Source organism: Onychomys torridus, chromosome 1, assembly GCF_903995425.1.
Source record: "Onychomys torridus chromosome 1, mOncTor1.1, whole genome shotgun sequence".
NCBI classification, from domain to species: Eukaryota; Metazoa; Chordata; class Mammalia; order Rodentia; family Cricetidae; genus Onychomys; species Onychomys torridus.
In genome coordinates this window covers 66,073,592-66,090,276 of record NC_050443.1, presented here as the reverse complement: position 1 = coordinate 66,090,276, position 16,685 = coordinate 66,073,592, and the positions used below count along the sequence as shown (strand labels likewise).

Here is a 16,685-nt window from a genome sequence, read left to right as displayed (position 1 = left end):
CTGTATCTTCTCCTTTCTGCTGCTGGACGAAGCTGTTCTGATGATGATTGAATCATGTATTGATCCATAAACATAGATTATCCACAGGAATCATTTTATTGGTTTTCTTTTTAGAGCAGTAGTCTTTGGTTTTACTTCTGGTTTTGGGGCTCTCTAGCCTCAGGTCCTTGACTATCCATTCAGTGATGAGTGTGAGTTCCATTGCAGGAAGTGAACTTTGGTCAAACATAGGTTTGCTGTTTAAAAACTTCCCTGCCATTATCGCCCTAGCATATTTTGCCTGTAGGACACGATTTAGATCAAAGGACTCTTTACTGTAGGAATGAATGGGTCTCTGACACTTAAGCCTGCTTTTGAGTCACCCCCAGCCCAGCCTGGTTAGGTTGCCTTGTCCAAATTCAATGTCACCAAAGTCCATGAGAACTAGGTCTGTGCCAAATTTTATAACTCTACTTTGTAGTTTATTTTCTGATTTTACTCATGAGACAAAGTACATATTTTGACTTAAAATTTGAGAGTCACATGGCAGTGTCGTCTTGTTGGGAAGTATGTTCTAACAATAAAGGAAAATTTAATGAGCATTTTCCATTTTAAAATGCTTATTCCTGACCTTTTGAAAAGAATTTCTCTCAGGTCTTAAGAAAATAATGAAGCACTTTGGAGCAAAGATGCAAAGAAGTAGCCCTGCACTGGATGCCAAGATACAGAACACCTCCACTGCCACCATAGCCTTGCCCTTGGTGCTATGGTAGACAGGGAGGAAGATAATCCAGACACTACAGAACACCAGCATGCTGAATGTCAGATATTTGGCTTCAATGAATGTGTCAGGCAGATTTCTAGCCAAGAAAGCTACAGTAAAGCTTCCCATGGCAATGGAGCACAAGTATCCCAGAACACAATAGAAGGCAATAATTGACCCTTTGTTACAGACAATCAAAATGTGGTCTTTTTCAACATGTATGTCAACATCAACAAATGGTGGGGAAGTCCCCAGCCAGATCCCACATAGAATCAGTTGAATCACAGTGCAAATTGGAATGATGAAGTTAGGTGCCCCTGACACCAGCAGCCACCTCAATCTTATACCTAGAGTAGTAACCTTGAAGGCCAGTACTACTGTAATTGTCTTGGCCAAGACAGTAGAAGCAGCCACTGTGAACGCTACTGCAAATATGGTCTGTTGCGTGAAGCATGTGGCCTCATTGGGTTGGCCAATGAAGAGCAAGGAACAGAGAAAGCAAAAGATGAGGGAGATGAGTACAACATAGCTGAGAGTTCGGTTGTTGGCCTTGACTGTGGGAGTGTCCTTGTGCTTCAAAAAGACACCAAGTATTACACCTGTTAGAATAGAAAAACATAGAGCCAAGCAGGCTAGAGACATTCTCAAGAGGTCTTCATAACCCAGGAATGCCACCACTTTTTTGAGACAGTGATTTCTTTCAGTGTTGGCATAGTGGTCATCAGGGCACTTCACACACTGATCCATGTCTGGTACAGGAATAAATGCATTATCAGGTTTAATATTTCTTAGTATTTAACAAAAACATATTACATTAATGCATTAAAATATTCTTCTTATATTAGCCCTATTTTTTGAGTTAGACAGAAAGTTAACTTTTTTATTTAAGAATTAATAGCAATAACCATATCTAATTTTTAATGCACAAATTTACATTTACATTTATCATTTACATATTGTTTACACAATAAAACACCTTATTGAGTACAATGTAGAAACACATACATAGTCTTAACAATTCAGTAAATATTAAATATAAAACCATAAAACCCGGTTTCTCTGTAGATACTTTTGTCTGTCTATCAGCTGCAAGGCAAGTGTCCTTTTGTAACTGCTTGTGTACTGAAACACAATCAACTGCATATGTTGCTTAAAAGACTGCATAAAACATGTCTGGGAAAGCAGAAGGTTCACGAACCATTTCCAACCCAAAGTCTCTACATGTTAAGGGTATCACATTTATTATTAGATTTCTTATGTATTTTGGTAATAAACAGAATTGACCAGTTTACTAATTTCTGTAAGTTTGAATCATAACAGAAAAAATAGTTATTGAGAAAATAACATGGAGATACTTTCCATATTTTTAAATTAAACAAATGTATTCCTTTATTTTAGTTCCAGAACGCAGTTTCCCTTCCCTTCTCTATTCTCCTTGCTTCCCACAGCTCTCCTCTGCACCCCCACTCCATGTCTCCTCTGTTTCTCTTCAGAAAGGGGCATGCCTTCCATGGGTACCAATGAAGCCTGGCAAGATGAGGTAGGACTAGGCTCTGCCCCTCAGGGCATAGACAAGGCACACAATAAAGGATAGAAGGAAGAGCTGTCTTCCACCCATACAATGTAATTTACCACATCATATTTTCAACTGCATTCAAATGAATGGATCAACACAGCAAACTTGAAATTAATAATAATATTCTAATCATGAGTTATTCCTTTCATGACTGTAAATCCCTACCAATTGCTTTTGTTCTCTTATATTTTAATGTGTGATGTGATCCAAACAATTGTACAAAAACATTCACATTTCATTTTTCTAATAATTTTATAATTATTATTAGCTATTAAATATTTTATTTTTATTATTTTAAAATGCACATATACAGTGTCCAAATTTTAAAATACCTGTACATTATTTTTATTTTCTTTTACTCTCAAGTTAATATATGTGAAACATAATTTTCATCAATTCATTTTCTACTTACTGTTCCATGAAACTATTTTTCCCATTATTCACTTGGTCCTCTACAAAATATGTTTAACATTTCAATGGATTTTTCTTGTGTGTAAAGTCTACGTGCATCTTCATAATAATGATATTCAAATAATTTAGAACAGTTCTCATCTGGTCTTCAGATTTAATAAATCAGCAATTTTATTTTTTAAGTTTGCGTTATTACTCTCAAAGCAATTATTTCATTTCTTTCAGTTACCTGCTATGGGACCTCTAACATCACTATGAACTGTTCCCTGGGTGCCTTGTCACTAAAGTGGTATTCCCACCTAGTCAGTCTGAAAAGTGTACACGCATACTTGTTTTCAAAACTGAAATATTTAAAAAAAATGTTTCAGTTTGGAATTCTATATGCTGCCAAAAATCACCTGTAGACTAGTCTACAAATTAAAACACAACCAACCAATTGACAGAATTATCTACCATAGGACACATGAGAAAATGAATGCCTCTTAATAAGGAAGCATCATCCATGATCATCTACAAGCTATCACAAATCTCATAGATAATATGTAAATAATAATGTGCAGCTCCCATGTTTAGGAAAGAAGAAAAAATTAGATATATTATGAAAGGCTGAATTCCAGATAAGATCAATTCTACAGTGATATTTAGTACTTTAAATCAGTTATCAGTTTCCAAACGATACTACTACATGAACAGGTGCTGGAGTCAGGATTCAAAAATGTGTCTCAGGACATGGGTTGTGGTGCTTCAGAGGTAGAATTTTTGCTAATTTGATGATCTGATGAATTTTCATCTTTTCAATTCCCAGAGGATGTCATTGAGATGACAGAAATTAACTAATCTAATAAATCTGTTGGTATGTTGTATATTTACCTGACATATTGGAAATTTCATTTTCTGGGCAAGAGGTACAATTGAAACAGCAGACAGCCTTTTCCTGCTAAGGGGATTTTCTGAATCCTGGACTGCAAGGCACACTGCATACTGAGGATGGAATCTGAGAAAATTAACAAGTATATGTAATATTTGAAATATAACAAAAATGTCTTATTTACTTGGTAATAGTGATAGAAATTTAGAACATGGTACTATTGAAAAACATCCTTTTACAAATATGGAAATAAATTAAAAAGTAACATTTATTTCATATTGTGGTTATATATTGTAAATATATTATGATTTATATAATTATAAACATATATGTGTGTGTTATTTGAGATAGAGTTTCTCTGTGTAGCTTTCTTCCTCTCCTGGAACTCACTCTGTAGCCCGGGCTGGCTTGTACTCACAGTGATCTGCCTGTCTTGCCTCCTGGGTGCTAGGAATAATGTCATTTGAAACCACTGCCCATCTTGTGTGTACACATTTAATCTATATTTATGTATCTATCATATAAATAGGTACATAGACATACAAATACATAGCAATGCTATTGAAAGACATTTCTGTCAGGTAAATGTCAAAGATTCCCCATAGCCTGGCAGCTTATCTCAGTAGTGCCATATATGGGGTTCCCTTCCTCCAGAAGAATTTCCTGTCCCTACCTGCCCCTATTTTGGGAATGTACACAAGCTGTAGGACTGAAAAGTTTCTAATCCAGAAGTCTGTCTCTGAAGTAGATGCTGATTCATCTTTGGCTTGAACATTGGCACAGATTCCTTCTAGAAGATTTGTGCTAGGAGTTTTGTAAAAGGATCCTACTACCACATACTAAACCTTGTGCTCACACTATGCCACTTAATGGGAATTATTTTTTCACCAGGTTCCACAATATTATGTGTTGCCTATGCTGTAGAATAAAGTTGAGCTGATTCATCTAAGTCTGTCTCCTGAAGAGCTGTCTCTGTTCATGCTCATGCTCATGGGCCATGTGCAAAGCTTTCTGTCAGAGCTACTGACTTTGCCCTCTCAACCAAGTGGCCAACAAGCCAAGAGGAAAAGTGGACCCATCACAAAATATGAATATTCATACTACTGATATAAAATGTGTCCTGAAGGAAAAATCTAGAAATGTGAGAAATAAGTTAGTGACTATATTTGAAAATAAGCTATTTCGGGAGGGTGCTGAAGTCAACCTTGAGATTTTGGTTACTTATGTTGCTTGTAAATTGTTCAAGAAAGTCCAACAAACCTGACTAAAGTCTATATTCCACTTTATCATATCTTCAGACATATATAATTGTTGACCATGTAGCAAATATTTGGAAAACTTTCCTATTTTCACCTTAAGTCCAAGATTAGGCAAAAACTCAATGCTGTAGTGAATGTCGTACTCCACATCTTGTTTTACTTCCTGATTCATGTTCACTTGGTCTCCAACAGGGTTTATAAATTGTATGTTCTTTAGGAAATGTACCATCTGAAATATTTATTATTTTAGTTTCAAGTATACTTCATATTAGAAGAAAAAATTAGAAATGTAGATTGCCACTAATTTTCATTAATCTGTCTGGAATGGTGTCTTAATACCAAATACTCATGTGGAAAATGGAAAAGTCCACATAGGGATAACAATAACATTATGATATGGAAATACCAGCTTCTCACTGACCTTCATTACTTAAAACTAACCCACCTGAATGGTATTCATGGAGAGTAGAGATATATTACACACGTTATTTCTTCTATATGTTACCTGATAATTGGCTAAGGAATTGAGGTTTTTATTATGTTAAATAATGTGGAAGAATTACTGGCAGTTATTGAAGATCTATCCACCTAATTGCTCACCAACTTTTGTATCACTTAAAATGACACTCAGCTTCTTGTTGGCTTTAAATTTTCATGAGAGAGAACTACATTTTTATTTCAAATATTAAAAACATGCATATGTGAAAGAAGTATTATGGGAAACATTCTTGGCATAGATCATTAATAACTGTCTTGAGTGTCAGTGTTGGCAGGAACAAGGCCTATGAACAATTAATTTTCTATGATATTCTGTCTAAGTAACATAAATTGTTATGTATAAAAGAAATGATCCTGAAATTCTTAGATAGAACCTATATTATCCATTATGAAATTATATTTATGTCAGTTCATTACCTTCACTGGAATACATATTACCTTCCAAGAGTCAAACTCCAGTGTTTCTTCAGAATATTTTGACAATGTATCTACTTCTTGTAGCAGCATCTCATGGAGTGCCTGGGCCACAGCATGCACAGTATTGTATAGGACATAACCTGTACCACTCACAGACAATTCAAAATGGTGCTGGAATAACCAGTTCGTTTTTCTAATGAACTATTTTTAAGGTTCATAGAATTAAATGAAGTCAAAGAACAATTAAAATATATCCACCATAATTTGGCAGAGAAAACTGGATTGGTATACATGGAATCCTGTGCTATCAATAAATTTTTTAAAACCAGTTAATTCAGAAAAGTGAAGTAAAAATATAAAGGTCCCATAGAAGGAATCAAGAAGGAATCCATCATTATGTGTGATCATATCCCACTGTGAAGTAGTGACCCAGATCCTCAGAAGGTTTGCTAGTCTGTAGAATCTAAGGTTAAGTTGCAGATGAGAGTCTTTGTCTCCATAAATGACAACAACTTTAGCTGATGATGTTGTGATCTCATTAAAATAAATATTTACATTTTTCCAGAATAATACTTTGTCTTCCATGACAATATGCACAAAGGCTAAGCAAGCACTGTTTCTTTGCATCTCTCTTCTCAATTCAGAGAGAAATTGAAGTCCTAGGTCATCATCTGAAATGATTGCTCCAACCCAGTTCCATCTGAAATATACCATCAAAGACACCATGGACAAAGCTTGAGATGTGTCTTTCAGAGCCATCTGGTGGAGATGTGGAAACTGTTCATGGCTGCTCAGGAGAGGATGAAATGGTCCATAATAAAGTTGAATGTCATAGAATAGACAATGAATTGAAGAATGTGGAATACACAGTGATTAGTCTAAATCTAGTGTGTTCATCATAAGCTGGAAATATTAGGGCATGTGGATTTTCATCTCATTATTAAATCATACATAATTACTTGTGGATATCTAAAAAAGTATAGATAAGTTAAATCTGCTAGGGATATGCTTCAAATTTTTCCTTTTCCTTGGGTCAATTTATGCTAAAGGGGTGGTATGTGTCAATGCTTTCTGAGTATATATACTTTGAATTCTATGCATCAAAATACATATATACATACTTTTTTCTTTAATCAGCCTCAGTATATGAAAAGTAGGATGAATGGAGCCAATGCTTCATTAAAACTAACTCACCTATGCTTACCTCTGGTCTATTTGTGACGTACAAGAGTGGTCCAAGCATACCAGATGATAACCATATCGGACCTGTAAGTGTGATTAAGTATCTTCTCTGATTCATACAGTAGTAGTTAGGAAGAATTTCACCTAATTTTGTGTATAAACTATTTATTCTCCAATCATCCAGGAGGCTACATTCAATTTTAACCAACAGAGAAATATTGGGTAGAATATGTGGGTCATTGTTGATATTTTCAAGAGCAAAATAAAGAGACAAAATCAAGTGCATATTCTTATTAGTCAACCTGAAAAGAGAGCAAATGCATCATTAGAGATGGGCTCCAAACATGATAATATTAAAGTAAACTAATAAATTTTATGTATTTAATATTTATTTTTCCCATTGTTATGATGACACAAGCCCTTTTACTCTGCTGTATGAGAATATGGGATTTCTTAAATTATGGAAGTAATCTTCAAATTTTACCAGTGTATATCACTCATGTGGATAGCTTTCATTTTGAACTTTCTTACAGTTTTATTACTTTGTGTGAGCACAGTGAAAAGATGTTACCAGAATACATTTAATCTGTTCTTTCCTTTATTGTAGAATTATAGAAAATAACATAAATGGAAAATAGGTGGATATTATCTTCTTCTGAATTTGTGATAGATTTTTACAAAGAAGCAACCATTGACAAGGCCCTGAATTAGTTATGAGTATGGATATGGATAACAAAATATATCCATCTGTATCACAATCTCTGAGAACCTTTAAATTTATTAGCTATATAGATAGAATAGCAATTTTCACTTTTTCTCTTTATTTTGTGCACCTTTGTCCTTTTCCATTCTATTTCATGTTCTATAATCTTCAGTGATATGTTATTGTTTGTAACAATGACTATTTATTATAAAGAATATGACAACTTCACGTGGGCCCTTGTTGTGGGATGTTTTTGTATTCTGTGGATATGTGTTTTTCTGATTGATTGATAAATGAAGCTATTTGGGCTATATCAAGTCATGCTATAGCTCTGTAGGAAATTGAAGAGAGAGAGAGAGACAGGAAGAAGAAAAGCAGAGAGGAAAAGACGCCATCCCGCTGTTCAGAGAGCAGCATGCAATGGAATACAGGTTAAGAAACAGAACACATGGAGAAATGCAGATGAATAGAAATTGGTGAGTTTAGGTATAAAAGCTAGCTAGCAAGAAAATTGAGTCATAGGGCATGGTAATACAGTTCATAATTAATATAAGCCTCTGTGTGTTTAGCTGGGTCTCATTGGCTGTAGGACCATGCAAGGAAAAAGAAAACTGGTACCTACAGGCCTTCTGGTTGATGATGAACAATTTAATTTATATCTGTTCATCTGAAGATGCTAGACTTGTTTCTGGATTCCTGTTGCTTTGTGCAAATTATGAAAACATTGTCATTCTCTAATACCTTAAATTTTAATCTCCATGCAGATCCTCTGATATCAGTAATGGAGAAGGTGAGTGAACTGTTTTAAATTACTAATCATATTGGTGATAAACCTAACTGTCAGCATAGAGCCTTCATCCAGTTTCGAATAGAAGCAGATGCAGAGATCCACAACCAAGTACCAGGCCAAGCTCCAAGAGTACACTCAAAGGCTGAGAAAAGAGGAATTCCTTGAGCAAGGGGCAAATTGTGATGGGGAACCTTACAGAGACTTCTTAAGGGAACTCGTGACCTGCAGATCAATAGCTGTTGGTCCTCCATACAACTGGTCTGGGCCCTCTGCATATGTGAGGCAGTTGTGTAGCTTGATCTGCTTAAGGGACCCCCTGTTAGAGGGATCATGATCCATCCATGGTTCATGTGTTGGCCTTTTGGAGCCCAGTACCTCTGGTGGGACAACTTACACAGCCTTGGTGCAGGGGGAGTTCCTTGGACCTGCCCAAGCTGAATGTACCAAGCTCTGCTGACTCTGTATGAGAGGCCTTGCCTTGGAGGAGATGGGAATGGGGGGTGGATTAAGGAGGAAGACTCAGGGGTGGGAGGAGGGAGGAGAGGGGAATCTGTGGTTGGTATGTGAAATGAATAGTGGATTTCTTACTAAGAAAAAAAAGAAAATCATATATAACAATTAGTTAATAATTTGTCTCATTTTCTGTTTTCCTTGGATTGTTTCAACCATTGTTTCCTCTCATGTGTATTCTCTTACTTTAGGACAATGTTCCACATCTGAGTGCACTAGCCTATTCTGTTGCTGTACAGCTATCTATCAATTGAATGAATAGTATATTTGCCATAGAATTTTTTGGTTCTAATGCTTGAATAATTTTACTCTGAAGTTTTGTATTCTTTAATTTCTTAAACTATTCTGTTTGATATAAAATTAACCAGGCCTGAAATGTTTTTTAGTACTCTGCCATTTTGGAGGGGTTTTATTGGTGTGTGGTATTTCCAGATTTAAATTTAGATTCTTTAGTTCAAACAATGAAGTTACTATTGTATGATATTAATTTCTAAAATTACTAAAATCCACTTTTCTAAATAAAGTTTCAGATTTTAAAATTGTTCTTCTTATGGATTCAAGTAATCAATTTCCATGAACTCTTACTATTCATTCATTTTTTTATTTAAAGGTTTCTATATCACATCTATGATCAATTAGTTACTTACATACTTTAAAAAATCATTTTCCAAGTAACATCATCCTAATTTCCACATTTCCCATTATGATTGAACACAAGGCTGGATGTTCATTGTAATCTATGGACAATCTGGAGTATAACTGAATATTATTTCCTTTTCAATTCACCACATTGCCTTCTGCTCCAAAGCATGACCATGATAAGGTATTGTCAAACATGAACACTATTGGTTTTCAAGACCAAAATTTTGTTGTTGCCATTTGTTTATAAGCTAAAGAAAATTCCTTTAATGTTAGAATTTTTGTTGGTTATTCCCACTGGGGGAATCCTCATTTCTTATTTTTTTCCATTCCTCTATGTTTTTGTAAGTATCTCTTGCTTTATTTGAGGTCATGAATTTTCTGATTTATGTAAACCCTTTATTCATATATAACAGAAATAATCTAAACACAAATATCATTAACCACAGAAAAATATCCAAATATAGATAAATATAGGCCATTAATACATTCTTGAAAAGTAAGACTCAGTTTTCTTTAAGAGTGCATCATTCATTGCCCAGTGGAAGGACTCATATTCAAAATTAATCAGAAGCACAAATTATACTTGATGGGTTAATAAAAAAGAGTAGTGAAGGAGAGGAACAAATGTCATCACAATGCATTATACCAAACTCTTAAACAACTAATAAAAATTGTACCTAGTGCAATTAGCTTCAAATCATGACAGTTTTATGAGTTCACAATTTTGGAGATTTAACTATGTGAATGCAGATCGATTGATATTCCTGGCAATACTATGCATCTAGATTGGAAAGAGTGAAGGCCAAAGCATTTACATCATGTCTTGAGTAAACAAGAGAAAATGGTAGAAAACAAATTAGGATTCTACAATTCCAATAGAATATCTTATTCCCATAATAACTGTGCCATATATAAACAGTGTTCAAGAATTTTAGTATGCTCAAACCAAATATATAATATTTTTTAATATATAAAGAAATAAAATACAGTCTTCCAGCCCTAATTGGTTCAAGATAGTCTTTATCTGGTAAGATGGAAGATGCAGGTACCCAAAACCAAGCACTAGGCTGAGCACCAGGAGTGCAGTCAAACACAGAGAGGGAATAGGGATTTTATGAGAAAGGAGGGTCAACATCATGATGGGGAAATCTGCAGAGACAACTGAACCAAGCTCAAAGGAGCTCATGAATTTTGGACAGCTGTAGAATCTGCATGGAACCAGACTGGACCCTCAGAAACAGTTATGTAGCTGGGTCTGTTTGAAGGGCTCCTGACAGTGTGATCAGGGTCTCTTTCTGGTGAATGACCTAACTTTCTGGATCCTATTACCTGTGGTCTGACATCTTGTTCATCCTTGATATTCAGGGAGAGGACTGGTTCTGCCTCACCTGAATATGCGGGGCTTAGCTGTTTCCCAATGGTTAAACCTGCCCTGTTGGAAAAGGGGAGGAGAGATAAAGGAGGAAAGGCCGGGGGGTGGGGAGCAGAGCAAATTGGAGGAGGATTGAGAGAGGGATCTGTGGATGGTATATAAAATGAATAAAAAATAAGAAAAAATAAAATACATACAATATCCTACCCTTTCTGTCATCAATCATTCCAATCACAAGTTCTAATGAATAACTGAAGCCACACTGAAAAAAGCCTCTGATTGGTCATAGACAAATTGATTATGTGTGTCATTAAAGCAGTTTGAATATGTGAAATCTGATTTACTATATTATAGATAAAAATGCTGATTCAACTCTGAAATAACCTAGGCAGACTGTTCAACCAATAATCAATTTTAGTGATTGCATTTTGAAAAATGTGGATGTCAAATATTGGTCTGGTATAGTGAAACAACTCTTTCAATTCAAGTTTAAAATGAACTTATAGCAAAAATTTCATTTTAACAATATAATTTGTCACAATATCAATTACTAATATTCTACAAGTCCCATTAAAAAATCAATGAGTATCGTTTTCATATATTGACATAAGCTAAAATAAGCATGTTTTCTAAAAACACATGAATAATCACGTGAACATTTCTCCTGGGATCCAATACAAATCATATTAAAATGACATTTACCTTATTTGTAAGCTCTCTTTGAAATGAAAGATGTAAAAATAACAGAGAAAATGTTAGAGTGCTCCATTTAATTTTAGATTATACAATTGAGGGATAAATACCCTGATTTCAAAGATGATTCATCAAATTATAAAAGCTAAAAGTTTGAAGTTGCTTATCAACCACAAAGGGAGAAAAATTTTCAATTAAGTGTGTAATATATAGGGTTCTCTGACAATACTATAAATATCATAAAATACTATTAATAAGTGTTTAGATAGAATGCCTATTCATAACACAAAAATTTCAACAGCATAAACATTTGAAATATATATGAATATATTGTTTGTATATATATATATATATATATATATATATATATATATATATATATATATATATATATATATATGTAAACTACCTGTATTATGCTTGTGTTTTAGAAAGGCATAGTTTATTCCCTTCACTATAAAATTAGATTCAATTCAACTTGACAAAGATACATATAGGTAACTTTTCCTCAATTTTTTATTTCTTCAACATCATTTTCTTTATCAACAATTATATACTTTTTCATGATAGAACCATCCCAACACTAGTAAAAAATAATGATACAACCTACATGCTGTGACATAACATATGAACAGAGATAACACATGTATAGACACATCCTCCTATGATATTTTATGTAATAAATACATACTTCAGAGAGTATTAGATAAACCAATGTCTTTTTTGAATGAATATTCACTTATATGTACAAAATCATGGAAATGATCAGTACCATTTAGGAACTTTTGTATCTCTGTTGTTTTTATGACTACATAATCCTTTTCTTGCCTTAACAATCACTCCAGGTATCTTACCTAGAGAGATCACATCACTGAGGAGTGTTTAGCCATAAGCTGATGAAATATAAGAACCAATAAAAGTGGAATTGCCAGTTCTCTCATCTCTACTTCCAACAAGAGAATATTTCTCTAACTTTAAGAACTCTAGTGACTGTTAGAGATATAACAAAACTGCACTTAGCATGAATGAAGATTTTCTCATTCAAGCTGTACTGAATACCATCTAAGAAATCTTTTTTAATTTTTTGGTATTTTGGACTCTGAGTCATCACTCTAATGCTCCCTTTCACTGTGAAAATTGCTTTGTTAATGTAAAAATAACATGATTTCAGTTAATGTCATTCCTCATTGTCCTTCATTGCTATGACTATGTTTTACACTGAGACCAGTTTTATTGCTGCTTTTCATTGTTTTCTTAATCTTCTTGAAAATTTCTTTCATCTACACCATGATCTCAAACATCATCCTCTGCTATGAATTTCATTCTTCCATATGTTATTAATGAATGAATACAGCTTTTGTCTCAAATATAAAAACTTCATTGTGGTATTCCTCACAGAAAGTACACTGTCCATCTTGCACATGTTTATTACCAGATATTTAGGATGTAACTTGTGATAATTTGCTTAGCATGCTACAGGAGTCATTGCTACAATTATCCAAACCAAATGTAGAATCCAGTAAACATCACTAAACTAGTTAAATTATAGTCAAATGAACTAATCTGTAGTGTGAAGTAAATATTGCCACACTACATAAACACGCTCTTTATAATTGGGAGAAAGAAAAAGAGAAATAATGTGGAATAAATGCCAGAAATTAAAGATATGGAGCAGAGAATCAAAACAGGAAATATAAAATCAATAGTAATAAAAGTTACCAAATTTGTGAGTTTAATAGATTATTTTCAATTGTCGCATGTGCTACAGACAACAACTTTCATTCTATCACTTTACAAGGGATATATAAAATAATTTTTTACAGTGACATGCTGTAGTTGAGCTTTTCTTTGGGCTGCCATCTCAAAAAAAATTGGCACAGAGATTTATTAATAAGAAAAGCTCAGCCTTAACTTAGGCTTGTTTCTAAATAGCTCTTATAAATTAAATTAACCCATTTCTATTAATTTGCTTTCTGCCTCGTGGCTTTATAACCATATTTCTGCACTGCCTATCATTCTTGCTCTGAATCTCCTGGCATCTCTACCTTACTCTTTCGATCATTCTGCCTATCCCAAAATCATGTTTAGACATTTTGGACAGTCTCCATTTATTAAACAAGAGTGACACATCCTCACAACATACCCTCTTTATCAAGTACACAAACTGTCTCCTGAAATTGTATAGATGGCTGTTATACATGAACAACATGGAATTAAAAAAAACCCTAATGACATTGCCATTAAAACAATATATGGCTGTACATGTTCTAAAGTGAAACAAATTTAACTCAAAGAATAAATTTACCAGAGTGAATGATTTTTATGTTTTTATGCTTGATTTCAGGTGCAGGAGTCCTAAAGCACAGCAGTTTTGAAATGATGACATGAACAACATTTGAATAAATATGCATTATACTTTTAAGAAATGTACCCATGAAGCAATTGAGAAATACCAAAGGCCTCTTGTCTTAGGAATTGGGCATTCCATCATGATTTAAAAAACACTAGCATAACATCTATAGAAAAATTTATATTCAGCCTCAAAGAAATGGACTCCTGTCAGTGCCTTGGATTATGTGTCTTGGAAACATCACTTGGCAACATACCGTGGAATTTGTCAATATAAAGAAACTTCTCTAGAAAAATATAGACAGGTTATATTATTCACTTTTCAGCTTAAAATATACAACTCTAAGTAGATGAATCAGAGAACCAATAAATCACTTGAAATAGGGTTATAATCAGCATAAAAATAAATTTTGGTCATGTCCTAGATATGATGGTAGGGCAAAACAGACAAAAAACATGCAGAATGACATTTCGTTCATACTTTTAAGTATTTACATTGATGATCAATAAAAAAAAGAGAAAGGTACTTACTTCTTATCTAAATTACTGGTTAAATATTCATTCTTGATGTGACCATGCTTTGTGTAAACAGAGAAAAAGCAATCAGTGTCTTTATCTTCACCCCATGTACCTAGACCTTTACGTCTCAGAAAGCACCTTGGACCCAACAAACTGCAGTAAAGAAAGGAAAGCCTCACTACAAAGAGGAAAAACATCAAATAGAACATCCTTATAATGTCAACAAGTCTGGAACCTAAGTAAAATTGCAAGAAGCAGAGCTTCTCAGAAAACCACGTTTCAAATGTGCCTGTACACACATATGTCTCTTTTGCTGCTCTAGCAGTTAGAAGTATATTTTTGTTTCCTAATATAATAATTCTAAACTTATTATTCTCTAGAGATCTCTTCAACATTCTCACTTCAGGGTGTGCATCTGAGTTATTATGCTCAGGTGCAAGAAAATTTCAGTAATTTTATTTAAGTAATCATCTTCATTTCCACAATAACTGCTTTTCTCACAAAATATATCCTGATATGTGTTCCCAAACATCTCCTCCTCCAATTTCCTTCCTGCAACTTTGTCACCAGATCTTTCCTGTTTTCGTTTCTCATTAGGAAAAATACAATCTTTAAGGGATTATAATATAAGAAAATGTAACAATAAATTTAAACTGAAACCAGCACATAAAAATTAAATAAAATGAAGAAATGGAAGAAAAATAGCTGAATGGAAGAGACATGAATCAGAAGTTCTATTGTTGTAGCAAAGAAAATCTTATAAATATATATCTATATATTTATAATATATATCATAATATATAATTTATATCATATAAATTATTAAATAAATCAAATATATTTATGACATATTACATGTAATAATATATAATATATTTATCATAAATATACAAAAAACAAATAAATAATAAATATAAAAGCCAAAAAGAAAATGACAAACTTTCAAAAAATGTAAAGTCCTGACATGACATTGTGAGACAAGTAACTTCCAAGAAGGATATGGAGTTTGGTTTCTGCTGGTCATTACTGCTGTGCATGTAGCCAAACCTTAAAAGTAGATAGTTTCCAATGATGTTCCCTTGGAAGTAGTCAATCAATTAGAGATTGCTTTTGGCTTAGGAATGGGATCATGCATCTATATTTTTTCAGCATTAGATCCCCATTTGGTGGAGACTCATGAAAAACCCATGCATGCTGTGTCAGTGAGTGCATATGTTCATCAATCAAATTGAAATATAGGTTCTTGATATTTTAATGTCCTTCATCCTCTCTAGCTTTTATACTTTCTGAGAGGAGGCATTTGATAGACTTAATACATTTAGGACCAAGAATTCCAATGTTTCTCACTCTCTGCAAATGTCTTGTTTTGGAAGTCTGTATGAGTTACAATCTGCTGCAGGACAAAGTTTCTTTGATGATGGCTGAGAAAGGCATTGGACTCAGAGTATAGCAGATTGACATCCAGAATCTTTTTATTAATATAGATTTTGGAACAGTTGTATTTGGCTCTGCCCTACGTCCCTGGGTTATGTACTCTCAGGTTCTTGGTCATGCAAGCAGTGTTGAGTATGGTTTCTATCTAGTGGGTTTTGCCTCAGTCAAATTGGGTTATTGGTAGGTTATTACCACAACATTTGTTCTACCATTCAACTAGCATGCAGTATAGCCAGGATAACAGTGTAGATTAAAGAGGTTGAGGCTGTGTTGTTGTTTATGTTTCTCCTTGATGGTGTGTAGAATACTTTACTTTTGTAGAATAGTAGTAAAGATATCAGTATATGATATGTAGTAGCATATCATAGTGAATGTTTCTTGTAGACACCAGCTTCACATCTCCATTTTCAGTGAGTTTTATGGGTGTTGTCTTCAGCAAAGAGACTTTGCTATCAGTGTGTGAAGAACAGCACTTGATGACAGACTGGGTTGTTTTGGGTTTGCTATGGTACCTCATTGTTTAATGATTCAATTAAACGTAACTTAAATCCTGGGAGAGGAAGCTTCAATAGTGAACAAATTATGTCCATTTGGGGATCTATCTCTCTTATTATTGGTTGTTTTCATTTAGATCACCTTCATGGATGTGTCTATTTTAGGAAGCTCTTATTCCCATACTCTGCCCTCCCTTGCCATTTGCTATTCTGATATCAGCCCCTT

The 16,685-nt window shown here is 33.9% G+C and overlaps 1 pseudogene; it reads right to left on the bottom strand.

The window, feature by feature from the left end:
- Positions 1-571: 571 nt before the first annotated feature.
- Positions 572-14,740, bottom strand: LOC118573120 (annotated as a pseudogene).
- Positions 14,741-16,685: the final 1,945 nt, after the last annotated feature.